Here is a 16,170-nt window from a genome sequence, read left to right on the forward strand (position 1 = left end):
TACAATCAGAATACACAATCACTAGCAGAAGCCTAATTGACTATGTTCTGCAGAGAGGAATGTGATTGAACTTCAGTGTTTACTGAGTGTGAACACAAAGCACCAGGTTAGGGAGAGCAGAGCCCCAGCCTGCATTTTCATTTCTGTATGGTACGGCTGAAATGTAGCATTGATACCTACCAAACAGGGATGAATTCTCCAGCAAGAGCTGGGAAAACGTGGGGGAATTCACAGTGGATGGGTTTTTTTGTTTTGTTTTTTTTTTTGTTAACTTTGAGAGGTAAAGATTTGGAAGACAGGTATGACTACCTCAAAAAATTCTCCACTAACATAAGCCACTATGATTTCCCTGCAGCTTGTTTAAGAGCCATCCTGAAGGCCCTCATAACCTCTGTTGTAACCCTGTTATAGAAATCACTGGTTGGATGGCAAGAGCCAATGGAGAGAGTGTTGGGGTTTGCGTGCACAAGGATAGATAAAGTGTACCTAAAACCTTCTATTGAGCAAAAATGGTGTTAGTGTCACACTCTATCATATCAGAGAGACTTGTCGGCTGTGCTGAAGATTTTGGTTGTCCTAAAAGCACCGGTAGCCACTGAAAGGTTTATGTGATGGACTCCATCTCGCTGACGATTTATTGGGTATGAAAATAGGTACTTTAACACATGTAAGTCTGCCTGCAGATGTGCCATTGGAATTCTGCCATGCTTCATGGAGGGCCGAGAAGCCCAGGCTGCCATCCCTTTAGGCAACGTAACATGTGCTGTTTGTGGAAGATAACACGCCCGCAATAGATACATCCGTGCTTCAGAAATGGAACCTGAGGAACAGAGCCCATCTGGGTGTCACTGCCATGCATGATTCAGAAAATCAGACACAGCCATGATAATGGCCACCAAAGCACTTCAGAATCCTGTCCACATCAAGAACACATGACAGGCAAGATTGCAGAGCAGGTGGGACTCCCACAGGGACAATGCTGGCCTCACTTTGAGCACTCCGCCACCCTGACACCTTTTTGGTGACACAATACAACATGTACAGGATCTTCCCAGCCCCTCTTCAAATTCACTCAACCATTGGCCCATGATCTGGAAATGGGGCTTTTCATAAAAAATTGAAAACTGCTTTTCTGAAAAATGGAAGAACCAGAAAAGTAAAATTCTTAAATCATAGGGCTTCATCTTTCAAATTCAAGCTATTTAACAGCAATCCTGTAACAAAGTTGCTTTTCTACCTGTCATGATTTTCTTTCACAGTTCATAAGGATTGTTTGGATTACAGACAATAGGTACTGTTTTTATATTAGCTTGGCTAATATATATTTTCCTGATCATATTTTCCCTTCTATTGACTATGTAAAATTCATGTCTTTCACGGTTTTAAAAATTAATAGCAAGGACAATTGTCTTTTCCAAAAATCTCTTAAATATGTGACACTGTATCTTAAAAAATAATTATCAAAGACCAAGGTACCAGCTTGAGCACAGCTGCCCAGTAGTGACAAAGTCTCTCTTTTTGAGACAGAGTCTTGCTCTGTCACCCAGGCTGGAGTGCAGTGGTGCAATCTCAGCTCACTGCAAGCTCCACTTCCTGGATTTAAGTGATTCTCGTGCCTCAGCCTCCCAAGTATCTGGGATTACAGGTGCATACCACCACACCTGGCTAATTTTTGTATTTTTAGTAGAGATGGGGTTTCACCATGTTGGCCAGGCTGGTCTCAAACTTTTGACCTCAAGTGATCCACCTGCCTTGGTCTCTCAAAGCTCTGGGATTATAGGCATGAGCCACAAGTGTCCAGCCCTAAATTCTGTTTTCAACCATGCTCCAACCACGGCTCTGTCCTTGGTTCCCTTAGTCCAGTTTTAGCAAGAATCAGGCCAGGTCATTTTAGCAAAAATTCTCCACTCTTCATACATGATCAAATTTCTCATGCCCCATCCTGGATATCTGATCACCCTGGCCTGTCTTCATCGAGCATCCTGTCAAGCTGGGTTAGCTAGAATCCTCCCTCACCCCTGAAATTTCCTCTTAGTAATTTTCCATCCACTGACCCCAACCCTATTTCTTGACTATAATTCCTTACTTGTCCTTGTTGCATTTGGAATGGGCCTCATCTGTCTCCCCTACTGCAAAACTTCCATTATAGTAGCCTCCTTTGAATAAAGTCTTCCCTACTCCCTTTAACAAGAGGCATGAATATGTTTTTTTCTTTAATACTAGGACTCTTCAAAATTCATGCTGAAATGGCCAGAAGAATACTTAGAGAGAAAAATTTTCACCCTTGTTGCAAATCAGGAGTAGCTTCACATATAAACTAGAAATTTGGATGAATTTCAATTAGATGCAGTTCCTGTGGTGTAAACTGGCAAAAGAGAATGACCCCCATTAGTAGAAGTAGGCACTGTTGTATACCACCAATGCCAATACTTGCAATAGTAAGTGTTGGAGCAAGGGTGAGCTCAAAGGGAATGAAAAGGGTAATGGAGAAGTCTAGACCTTTTGCTTCCTCTGGCCTCTATGGCAATATGAGCCCACCAATCAGAGGAACAGGCATGACAGAACCTTTCTCTGGAAATACTACCTGTGGAAATGGCCTTGTGAAAGCCTCCCGGCTATGGCTCTTATTCAGCACTCTCCCAAATCCCCCAAACTGATAGACAAACAGATGGGCATCTCCTGCTTTTTTCCTTTCTCTAGATTCTGGATCTGGAAGTCTTTCTATAAATAAACACTGGTAGAGAAACATATGTATGTTTAGAACCCAGTCTAATCCTACTTCTTAAAAAGTCAGTAAAAGTACAGCCACTTTGGAAAACAGTTTGGTAGGTTTGTATAAAGTTAAACATACACTTTTCACATGACCCAGCCATCCCACTAGACCCATATATTGGTCTCTATGACTACTGTTACAAATTGCTACAAATTCAGTAGCTTAAAACAACCCAACTGTATTATCATACAGTTCTGTAAATCACAAGTTCAAGCACAGCTCCCACTGGGCTGAAATCAAGGTGTTAGTGGGCTGAATTTCTTTCTGGGGTTTCTAGGGGAAAACCCATTTTCTTGACTTTTTTAGCTTCCAGAGAATGCCTGTATTCCTTGTCCCTTCTATCTTCATTTCAAAGCGAGCAATGTCCTTCTCAAGGAGCCATCTCTGTCTCTCTACAGTAGCAGGGAAGGTCCTCCACTTAAAAAAAAATTAAACTTTTAAGTTCAGTGATACATGTACAGAATGTGCAGGTTTGTAACATAGGTTAACATGTGTCATGGGGGTTTGTTGTACAGATTATTTCATCACTCAGATATTAAGCCTAGTGTCCATTCATTATTTTTCCTGATCCTCTCCCTCCTTGCACCCACCACCCTCCTATAGGCCCTAGTGTCTGTTGTTCCCTTCTTTGTGCCCACGTGTTCTCATCATTTAGCTCCCACTTAGAAGTGAAAACATGCAGTATTTGGTTTCTGTTTCTGTGTTAGTTTGCTAAGGATAACAGGCCCTCCACTGTTAATAATTTATGTGATTAGATTGACCCAGCTGGAATACAGGACAGACTCCTCACTTTAAGGTCAGTTCATTAGCAACCTTGATTACATCCATAGTCTTAATTCCATTTTGTCATACTTTGTAACATATTCACAGTTTCCCAGATTAAGGAATGGGTATCTTTGGGGGGTCCAATGTTCTGCTGCCCCGACCTAAGAGAAATGAAAATAAATGTCCACACAAATAGTCATATTCAAATGTTCATAGCAGCTTTATTCATAGTAGCCAATAACTGGAACCAATCTAAATGTCTACCAACTGGTGAATGAATAAACTAATTGCGGTATACTCATACAATAGAATACTACTCAGCAATGAAAAGGAATAAACTACTCATACACACAACCACATGAATACATCTCAAATGAATTATGCTGAGTGAAGGAAAATAGACACAAACAGCTATAAACTATTATTACATTCACATAAATTTATAGGGAAAGCAAAACCGTAGTGACAAGAAGCAGATCATAAGCTGTTAGGGGAGAGAGAGGGAACTTACTGCAGAAGGATGAAGAGAACTTTATGGAATGATGAGGATGTTCTGTATCACAAGTGTGGTGGTGATTAACACAATTGCTTATGTTTGTAAAAACTCATCAAGCCGGCCAGGCGCGGTGGCTCACGCCTGTAATCCCACTTTGGGAGGCCAAGGCGGGTGGATCACAAGGTCAGGAGATGGAGACCATCCTGGCTAACACGGTAAAATCCCGTCGCCACTAATAATACAAAAAATTAGCCGGGCGTGGTAGCCGGCTGAGGCAGGAGAATGGCGTGAACCCGGGGGGGTGGAGCTTGCAGTGAGCAGAGATCGCGCCAGGGCACTCCAGCCTGGGAGACAGAGGGAGACTCCGTCTCAAAAAAAAAAAAAAGAAAAAAAAAAAAAAAGCTCATCAAGCCACACCTTTAAAATTCAGAAGCTCAGCTGCATATAAATAAAATAAGATGGATAAATGAATAAAATAAATATATAAAATATATAGATTAAATATATGCATCAAATAAAATATTGAAAATCATTTTTAATATTTTTAATAGCCAATTAGAGGACAATCTAAGAGGACTTTCTAGTAAGAATGAGAAGAGTCATGAGGCCTGTGAAAAAAATTTACAATGTAAAAGAGAAGTGCAAAAGAAGAGAATTCAGAAACTGACCTCCTCTGCAATAAATTTTCTAAATGGACTGAAAAAAAGTAACAATAACATCTGCTTTTTATTTCCATCTAAAGACACTGCATCTATGAAACCTAGAGAAACCATTCAAAAATGGAGGGTCTAAGACAAGGAAGAACTAGACTGAGATGTTAAAAAACACTATCATATCGACATTAAAATCTGCAACGTAGACATCTTTCCCCAGGTGAGCACATATTGTTTATTCATTGTTTACTTGGTGGTTGCCTGATTCCCCCAGTGACCTGTAAGCACCTTGAGACCAGAGACCTTGTTCTCTGTGGTCACGATTCAGCCCTCAGTACCTAACACAGAGCCTTGCTTTTCGCAGGGGCTTCATAATATCAGTTGAATTAAGGAATGTACTATTTAAAACTATAAATAGTAAAATTAGTTACTTTACAAAATGGAATAATACAGAATGAGGAAGAAATCAGCTCCTCCATAACAATAACAAGTGAGTGCTACTTGTAAGTATTTAGAGAAAGAAAACAAAAGCCAGGTCTTTAATGTTTTACAGATAAATCTCTGGGACACCTTTCAAGCCTGTGTGACCAGACCCCTTTATACGTAGGTTTTTTGAAGTTAGCTAATTTATGAGTAAGAGATTCACCTTCCTTTCTCCTGTTATGTATAAGAGGTCTCACCTCCCTCATATGAGTGTAAAAGATCCTTCTCACCAGATCTCAACTCCCCTGCTTGGCACAAGGCAATTTTCCTCTTTACTGTCTTCCTCCTGCAATGCTCTTCCTGTATATAGCATCTTACATTCTTAAATGGTGGTCTTATTTTCTGCAAGAGGAGCCATTAAGATAATGCTTCTAAAAATCTTTCATAGGATAGATGCCTAGAATATAACATTAGATTTTTAGCACTAAATAAAAATGCACAGAAAAATACTGGGAGAAAATGAACCACATGGTTAAGAATTATTACTTCTGGGGGATGAAATTAGGGCTATTTTAATTTTCTATCTTTATACTTTCCTAGTCATTTTTTTCTTTCATTATTTAAAAAAAATGAAGAAAAAGCAAACAAAATAATGAGAGTTCTAAACGAGGAGTGATCTAGAAAAAGAAAAATCTATTATTTCTCTATTTTATCATATTGAATACCAGCTGTGTATATAGGAAGGGTGACTACAAACATACATTTGTACCTATAGTAATTGGTGGAATGCAGTAAGAACCACTTTTTTTTTCCAATCCTTTTTTTTCCTTTTTTGTTTTTTTAATTATACTTTAAGTTCTAGGGTACATGTGCACAACGTGCAGGTTTGTTACATATGTATATATGTGCCATGTTGGTGTGCTGCAACCATTAACTCATCATTTACATTAGGTGTATCTCCTAACGCTATCCCTCCCCCCCTCCCCCCACCCCACAACAGGCCCTGGTGTGTGATGTTCCCCTTCCTGTGTCCAAGTGATCTCTTGTTCAATTCCCACCTATGAGTGAGAACATGCGGTGTTTGGTTTTCTGTTCTTGTGATAGTTTGCTGAGAATGATGGTTTCCATCTGCATCCATGTCCCTACAAAGGACACTAACTCATCCCTTTTTATGGCTGCGTAGTATTCCATGGTATATATGTGCCACATTAAGAACCACTGTTAAAGCAAACTAAAGATGGCCTGAGAAGGACTTCCTACTTCTATATTTGAGTCCTTGTGGACAAACTGCAACCTAGCTTAATAGACAGACAAGACTAAAACCTAACTTAGGAGTATATGCCTATAACAGTAGTTGAGTCTTGGCCAATCCCAGCAGCCATACTTCCACCATTCATCCACTGCTGAGCGTTCAAACTGTGTTCAAATAAGGGAAATGCCAACCTGTAACCAATCTAGCCATTCTGTAGCTCACATCCAATTTCTGTAAGTCGTTTCCCTTTTTTTGTCTATAAATCTTCTTCTAACACATGGCTGGACTGGAGTCTCTGTGAATCTACTGTGATTCTGGAGGCTTCCCGATCCACCAATCATTAATTGCTCAATTAAATCTTTTAAATTTAATTCGGCTGAAGTTTTCCTTTTATCACCACAGATAATACCCTGTGAATGTCTTGAGCAGAAAAACATACATATGTATGCAAGACCTTTTTGGAGAGTATTGAGAACTGTATACTTGGCCTACAAGATGGCATGACAAATTCTATATATCCATTTGAAATCATTAGTTTGGAGACTGGAAAGATAAATAGAAAGGGACATAGAGTTTCATCATGGTTTTCAACAAGGAATGATTTTGCCCTTCAGGGGACATCTGGCAATATCTGAAGACATATTTGATTGTCACAACTGTAGTAGATGGGGTACAACAAGTATCTACAGGGTAGATCCAGTGATGCTGCTAAGCCTCCTGCCATACACATGACAGCTCTCTGCAAGGTATTATCCAGCCCAACGTGTCTACAGTGCCGTGTTTCAGAAATTCCAAGTTAGACAACACTAAAGTTTTATGTAATTATATCATGAAATATTTGTTTTGGGGGATTTTTTATTGTTGGATATATAATATTAGTGACTTTGCTGTGAGATCACTAGCAGGTAACTGGGTAATCCTGCCAACATTTATATACTACTCCCAATGACCACACTTTACAAGATTTTGAAGGACTCAAATGTCTATACCAACATCAGATTAAAACCCGGAAAGATTGCTTCACTCAGTGCCCTGGATGCTACCTGGAAATAAGATAATTGGATATACAAACACAAACGGTAAGAAAGAAGATCTGTCTGATTTGTCTTAGATGTGATATTTATCCTACAATTACAGATTAAGAGGTGAAGAGGAGGAGAAAGAACCCATCATTGTCTAGAGACATTTTCCAAATAGTATTTATAGTTTCCTGCGAGTGTAACCTTTTGCTTGGTAGATAACAAACTTTGTGCAGCATGCTGAGTCTGCCATTAAACATTTGCCTGAAGATCTGAGTGTTAACATCAGTGACAGGGTTTCCTAGACATGTCACATTTCCTCTGCCTGTCACGAAGAATTATAGCTTCTGTGACTCTCACTATAATAGCAGCTATTTGTGATATTTTAACCTGATGTACAGCCTCAGAAGAAAAACAACAGGAACAATAAAACATCTGCCAGGAACTTGCTTGAAGGAAGGGATTCTAAGTGTTAAGAGGATTCCAAATAAAAGAGCAAAACCTTGGGTGTCGAATACTACAGGATGTGAGTTCATTAACTTCCCTGTAATTTATGTCTTGATTATTTCCACATCCCAAAGGGGGAAATTCTAATTCACCTATGTTGGCTTTTTTTGGTAAAATTGTAGGCAAAGCCAGAAAATGTAGAGCTTAATTTTGTTTTTCTACCTTCATAGGCTCGGGCAGGAGAGAGGGCATACTACAATCAAACACAAAGTATTCTCTTTCATGAGAGTTTTATTCTTCTGTATAGATTCTTGCCATGGCTTGATTTTTGTTTTGTGGCAGGAACAGAGGGTGGCAGGGGAATTGGCTGTTTTCCTTTTTAATGAGAAACTCAGAGTCAAAACTATCGTCGGGATTTCTCCTTTCTTCCCCTCCAGCCTATCAGAGTCGAATGCTCACAACAGGCTCAGGAGCAATGAGCACCAGCTCTGTAAAGACCAAATCGACTAAACAAAATAAACCGTGTCATTTCATGCTAATTCAAAGACTCATTCCAACTGCTGTGTGATGAGGAAGCCAAGAACTGAACTGTAACCCAAACACAAACACATTGCATTGCCAGGAAATGGCTAATGCGGCCTCCCATTACACAGAGCTTTCAAAATGTTTTAAGCCTTGATGAATACATCATTTTGGAAAGAGTTCAAACATATGCAGCATTAAGTCTACAAATATATCTTTCTTACAAAATAATCCCACTTGCCTTTGAATGTGAATGCGGAAATGGAGCACTGGAGTCAAGGCCTGGAAATAGGGCTTCATCGTAATTTGCTCATCCGTTGGACTGCACCTAGTTGCTGTAGCCTCATCAGAGCACCTCCTCGCTCCATCTGTCTCCCTCTCAGAAAAGAAGCACAGCTACTCTAGAGTCTTACCTTCAAGAATGAGAGATACATTGCAAATCTCTTTAGAGTGCTCTGCGCTGTCATAAAACGAGTGTTTTCAAAGTCATTTTTAAAGAGAAAGAAAGGTAATTCCCTCCTCCCATAGAAGGAATACGATGAAGACTAAAAGTCCCCTTTGTGCCCATTTGTGGGACTGTACAGCAAAATCCAGATAGGCTATGAAACACAGTTAGGCTCCAGGTACTAACCATTTGCGAAAATAAAGCTGTTCCTAAAAATGGAATTGGTCATAGGTAAATCAGCATAACAAAAATATTCCCTCGCCGGGGCCCAAACACTTACAATACCAGCCCGGTTCGTTTGAGTTGAACTCTTGACTTATGTTAGTCTTGATCTAGACAATGAGATCTACTCTCAAAACTCCAATACACCCAGGAAGGCCTTCTTCCCAAAGGGCTCTAACTGGGTACCGTCAAAGTAGTAGGAAGACAGCAGTCAGAGCCCTCTGCTGGAACTGAGTTAGCCGTGCAAGTTAAGGGCTGCTCCTGCAGTGGAGGGGTAAGAGTTACCAGGGACATCTATGCCAGCTATTTACCTGGTTTTTTTCTCAGCTCTAACTTCATGCTTCTATCCTTTGCTCTATGAAGCCCAGGCCGGAGCTCTGCATACTGGCTTCCTGTTAAACCCGGATGATGTAAGGAGCAAAAATAAAACCAGAAGGTGGGAGGAGGCAAAAACGACTTCTTTCCTATTATTCCAACATGTTCCTGTCAGAGTCACTCCAGCAGGGTCTGTGGGTCTAGCATCAGCATGTGACTACAGCCAGCTTCTGAGTCACTTTCAGACCAGCCTCGGCAGCATGGGTACGGTGACTCAACAGAAACCTGAACACCCACTGGATGGGGCTTGCATTCCCAGCTCCTAATTTGGGGCCATTCCTTTAGTTTTCCTCAGTTCCAAGGGTGGTAGCTATTTTTTATTATTATCTCAGTTTTGCCTTTATGCTTTTTTGGCCCACTAACAGCTGTGTAATGTATCCTCTATATGAAATCCTGACTGTCGGCAATTCTTTGTACCACATAAGGTGCTCCACTTTCCATGCTGGATCCTGACAGTAAAGCATGGTGGAAGGTGAAAGTTTAGAAGAGGGAACGGTGGGGGGTTGGAGAAGTAATGGAAACCTGGGTCTGTAGAGAGGTCTGAGTCTTCCATTTGATGATCAATTAGAGGTGAGGATTAGACCTGCAGTGTCCAATTGCGCAGCCTTTAAAACGTGACTAGTGTGAGCAAGAGACTGAATGTCAATTATTTGTCAATAATCATTTGGGCTATTGAAAAAGTTTTTAGTGTGTTTGGAACAACTTAAGTAAGTGAATCTACTTTTTTCATTGTAAGTTTTATGAAATCTACGTAGATAGCAATTACCTCTGATGAAATGTTACCATACAAATCGATATGCTAGGAATAAAAAATAATGTATGTAAACACCTCAAATTTTACAATAATTTTATGTCAAAATGATACAATTTTGAATATAGCATGTTGAATTAAAGGTATTGCTGAAGTTAATTTCAACTTTTTTAACTTTTTGAAAGTGGTTACTAGAAGTTTTAAAGTTACATCTGTGATTTGCATCATACTTCTATTGGAAAGCACAGCTCTAGGCTCTTATTTCTCATACCTGCAATGTCCATGTTTTTCATCTAAACACATTACATTTGTTACTGTTCATTTAGTAGCATATAACAAAAGCCAACTCTAGATAACTTAATAAAAACAAATTGCAAGATACACAGACAACAACAGCAAGCAGAGTTGAAACTTGAATTAAGAACAGTCCTGTAAGAAAGCCTGAAGCACACAGCACTAGCCTGGGTTTGGTACCAAAGGACTCAACCTCTGCATACTTTCTAACTTCCCAACATGTTATTGTTTGGCCAGATGGCAAGCCAAATAACAGAAACACATAAATAGCAGAATCCAGATAAAAGACCATCCCTCTATATTCAGTCTAACAGTAGCAGATAATTAGCTTATGATGTCTGAATCATTCAATATGCTCTCAAATTTCACAACAAAGCCATCCACATGATTACAACTAATTTGTTATAAGTCAAGGTTCGCCAGTAAAATGGAAGTGAGGATTCTGGATTTGAGGTTGTGAGGAAAGAAATATAGAAAGATAGCATCAGCAATTATACCATACCCTTAAATCGTATATTTCTACATATTTCCACAAGACAGGCTTCCTATTAAGGTTGTCTCCTTTCTAATTATAAGAAAACTAGTTTTACACAGAAGTTTTCTATGTTACAGCCAATATGTCTCCATTACATTTCTTTAATTTCTGTAACAACATAAAGACCAATCAAGTAATATGCAAATTCTTATTAAATGTCTACTATGAAACAAAGCACTAGAGGAGGGGATATGGGCATTGAGGAGACAACAGTGTCTTCTTGGCAAGAAACTTGCAAAAAAGAGAAAGAGAAAATACAGACTACTACAACTTTGGCTTTGGAAGGGACTTTGGAGGTCACCTAATACAATCTTCTAGTCTATGGATAATTCAGCTCCTGCAACTCTCCCCAGGAGTGTTCAGCTTCTGGTTAAAGCTGCTTAAACAGGGACACAGAATTCACTGCCTTAGGAGCCTGTCTATTCCATTTTTGTACTGCTTTTATTTTTAGCCAGATCTTTGTGCAAAATCAAAAAATGCACCATTACAATTTCTACTCACTGGTCCTTTTTCTTTCTTTATAAACAATAGCCCTTCAAGTATTTAAAGTCCACTATCATATCCCCTGTCCTTTTTTTATGGACAGCATTGCCACAGGATGCTTTGTGATGGAAAAAAAAAAGGGTATTCCATGGTGAAATACACTTAGAAAAATAGAGTATATTCTAATCCTGTCTTGAAAATACACTTTTTGTTCTCTTGAAACTGTGAGCATTCTGCAGTGAGAAAACCCATCTACCTGCACTACAGCAAGCACTTTCCAAACACATTTGACCACAAAAATCTTATTTCTCCCAATTTCTCCTTAACACCACACATAATTATCGTGCAATAGAAAATTTATCACTTCATTCATTCATTCAACAAATACTGATGAAGCACTTAAATTGCAGCAGGCTTTGTGATATGTGCTGGGATCACTACAGCAGATAAAAATGATTGCTGACTTCCCAGAGCATAAAGTCTAGTATGAAAAATGAACAATTAAATGAGCAATAATATAAAAAGTTAACACAGAAATTGTTGGGGAAGTGCAATTTTACGGGAGCACACTTTGGGCACTGCTGCTGTGGGCTGAACAACCTCAGATTTTCCCTTGGTTCTTTGGACAGCATGGTTTCCAGGCTCTGCCTTTCTGGTCATTGCCGTTTCCCTACTCTGGTTTGTCAACGTCCCTCGGAAAGAGGACCCAAACTAAACCCAATACTCTAGGAATGGTTTGACCAGGAGCGCCTCAGATAAACACTGGATGAGAGGATTTGGGTGTTTGTTCAGGACATCGAACTTTACTTGATGCAGCCTGCTGTACAAATATAGAATGCTAAAAATAGTCCGGGCGCAGTGGCTCACACCTGTAATCCTGGCACTTTGGGAGGCCGAGGAGGGTGGATCACTTGAGGCCAGGAGTTCAAGACCAGCCTGGCCAACATGGCAAAACCCCATCTCTACTAAAAATACAAAAATTAGCTGGGCGTGGTGGTGCATGCCTATAACTCCAGCTACTCGAGAGACGGAGGCACGAGAATCACTTGAACCCAAAAGGTGGGGGTTGCAGTGAGCTGAGATTATGCCACTGCACTCCAGCCTGGGTAACAGAGTGAGACTCTGTCTCCAAATTTAAAAAAAAAAGTGTTAAAAATAACAAGAAAACAATAGCTTATTACAATAAAATGAGATATTCCAAAAAAGTTTATTAATGATAGACCAGAGAAAGCTAATTTCCATTGTGAGAGACTAGATAAGGCTTCAAGAAATATTTGAGTTGAATCTTGATAAGAGAGTAGAATTTGGATAGGAAATTCCTTCAGAATGTTCACAGAAACATAAAGACTAAATGAGATCTGGGAAAGTCAAATTTGACCATGAGCCCCCATAAGCCGCTTAGAAACATTGAAAGCAAACTCACAGTTCAGAAGCAAACTTGTGGCATCTAATCATAGATTCCAAGTTTTACAATGAAATCAGATGGCATATTAGAGGATTTATGTTTAGGGTGGCATTGACTGACCTTTCGAATGTCTTCCAGAGATCAAAGAATCTGCCTCCTCTCACCTAGTAGAATCTAGGTGGGAGTAGAAACAGAGACTGCTCATGTTAACAGTGGCTCAGGATGGGAAAAGAACACTCAGAAGACAGTGGTACCAGCTTAACTAGGAGAATCTGTACTGCAAGGAACAGGAGGTTTAACAAAGCTTAAAGAAGTGACCCTCTTATATATTAAGATGGTATCATAACTAACGTGTCATTACTATTAATAAGCAAAAGCAGCTGGGCGCAGTGGCTCATGCCTGTAATCTCAGCACTTTGAGAGGCCGAGGTGGGTGGATCACTTGAGGTCAGGAGTTCAAGCCTAGCCTGGCCAACGTGGTGAAACCATCTCTTCTAAGAAAAAATACAAAACTGAGCAGGGCGTGGTGGTGGGCTCCTGTAATCCCAGTTACTCAGGAGGCTGAGGTAGAAGAATTACTTGAGCCTGGGAGGCAGAGGTTGCAGTGAGCCAAGAGCACACCACTGCACTCCAGCCTGGGTGACAGAGCAAGACTTCATCTCAAAAAATAAATATTAAATTAAATTAAAAATAAGTTAAAGCAGCCCTGAGAGTCAAATGCGAAACAGGCTCAGACAGAAAAAGTCACAGAACAACTTCCCCCATTGCCCACCTATCCCTGTAGAACCCAGTACTGTGCTTGCTAAAATTGTCCCCAAAATTTGCAAAGGGAAGAGTAGACAATTCAATCTATTCTTCTCTTTTTGCCCTGATTAAACATTAGAGGCTATTCAAAGCAATAGCTGGGAAGCATTTTTTATTATTACCATTATCATTCCAGTTTTCATTCCTCCATGCCTCCTGTCTCGCCCATTAGCATGGATAATTGAGAGCTGGCATTTAAATCAGTAATATTTAACCACTAATAGCTCGATCCTAATGCTACCTCCTAACCTCACACACCATCTGACTGCACCTGGTCACTTTGAAGGACACTAATGTCCTTAACATCATAATTGGCCACAACTTATTGGTTACACATGAGAGGCCCTACTTTGTTTACTTTTAATTTGAGTTCCAGAAATGGTTCTATTCATCATCATCAAGGGAGAATCCACAAGGGCAAACTAAAAGCTATATGCTCAACACCCTGATGAAATCAAAAAATTTCAACAATCATCTGCAGGGGGTTTCTATACCCAGTTAAGACTTCCGAAGGGTGGGCATTTCTGAATAGCATTTTTCTATTTAATTTTGTTCTTTGATCTCAACATTTATTTGTATTTTCCCACTAATAATTTTAGTTTGCTGTAAAAATGACCAATAGCAACCAGGTATAGTTTACTTTCATCATTTCTTTTACTTGCTAGGTAGAAATATAGAAGGAAGGGAGGAAGGAAGGGAGGGAGGGAGGGAGGGAGGGAATTTATGAATTCTGCAGGAACAGAGTCAGATGAAAGAGAAGAATGATGGAAGCAGGAGAGAAACAGAGCCTACAAGCAATGTTCAGAGAAAAGCATTTGTCATAGATCTGACACATGCACGGTAAGTACAGCAAAACATGTATTAGTTTTTTTCTATGTGCGTGTTCATTTAATTGATGAGCTTTTCTATGAACCTTTTTCTATGTATGAGCAGGTAATGTTAGAATATGAATGGATACAAAAGAATATGAGAGCTATTGTCTTGCCCTTAGATAACTGAAAAGTTATGTGTTAGAAATTTCCATCCCTATGTGTCAGCCTAAATAATGGTCCCCCAACCCCCAAAGGCATCTAGGTTCTAATCCCTGGGAACTGTGAATGTTACCTTATATGAAAAATACCTTTGTGGATGTGATTAAATTACAGATCCAGAGATGAGGTTATCCTGGATTAGCCAGGTAGGCCCTAAACACAATCACATGTGTTCTCACAAGAGGGAAGTAGAGTGAGATTATTAGACTGCAGACAGAAGGTGAGAAGAGCATGTGACCAGCAGGCAGAGATCAGAGTGATGTGACTGCAGGTGAAGGAATGCCGCAGTCACCAGAGGCTGGAAGAAGCAAGGAATAGATTCTCCCCTAGAGCCTCCGGAGGTAGCATGGCCTTGCTGACACCTTGATTTCAGTCCAGTGAAACTGATTTTTGTCTTCTGACCTCTAGAACTGTAAGAGAATACATGTGTGGTGTTTTAGGCCACCAAATTTGTGGTAATTTCTTACAGCAGTAATAGGAAACGAATACACCCATATTTAAACAATAATAGGAAGCACCCAGTAGCTTTGAAAATAATTCCAAGCTGCCAAGTATTCCTCAGCAAAGAGGTTCTCTCCAGAGCCTTGAGCCATGGATCTCACAAGTTCCATATGCACCCATTGCAAGACCCAAAGGAATCACAATTCACCCTGAGAAAAGAGTTAGTACAGGAAGCCCATCCGCAGTGAAAAATGATCAAGGTGAACTGAATATGTAAATACTGAGATGACACAGAATATATTTTCAAAGTCTCTTTATGAGTCAGGAAAGATAAAATACCACCAAAAAGTTACGAAATAATGAAACTTTAAGAAAGGATTAAAAAAATGTAGAAAGAAATGTTCGATGAATGGAAGACATAGGAAGAAAAAACGTGAGTATAATTATGCTCAGGCTAGGTACTGATCAATAATTCTAAAGAAATTTCCAGTTTCCTTATGAAATCCTCCCTAAGGGTGAATCAGATTTTCCTTTTTATCTTCTCCACAATGAACCGAAGTGTGTAAGTCAGTGATTGAGAGGTAGCTAATTAAAATGCACTGGGAAAAATCAAAAAAGCTGTGCAGCTTGCCACTGGAGTTTTCAGTAGAAGTAAAGATGCCTAGATTTGAAACAAATCATTTTAGAGAAAAGAAGGGTTATTTCCTGCAATAAATCCCCATCAGGACGAATTCTCACTGGTTCCAGCCATGGTGATGGATGGTGCTCTCTGGGCTGGCTATGTGGATTGGATTTGGATGGGCCACTAAAAGTGCAGATGCTTATCTGAAACTTATCTGACAAGCCAAATCTCAGGGCTCTACAAAATTATGCTGGCATTCTTTCAAGATTAGTCTCTCTTGTGAGATGGCTGGCACTGTAGATTGGGGACTTGGCTCTATGTCCAGTGAGGATGGATTTTTTTCTTCACATTTTTTGGCATTCCTGGTGCAGGAAAAATAAAGCATGTGTGCACATCGACATACATAATCAAG

Source organism: Theropithecus gelada, unplaced genomic scaffold (assembly GCF_003255815.1).
Source record: "Theropithecus gelada isolate Dixy unplaced genomic scaffold, Tgel_1.0 HiC_scaffold_15987, whole genome shotgun sequence".
Lineage (NCBI taxonomy): Eukaryota > Metazoa > Chordata > Mammalia > Primates > Cercopithecidae > Theropithecus > Theropithecus gelada.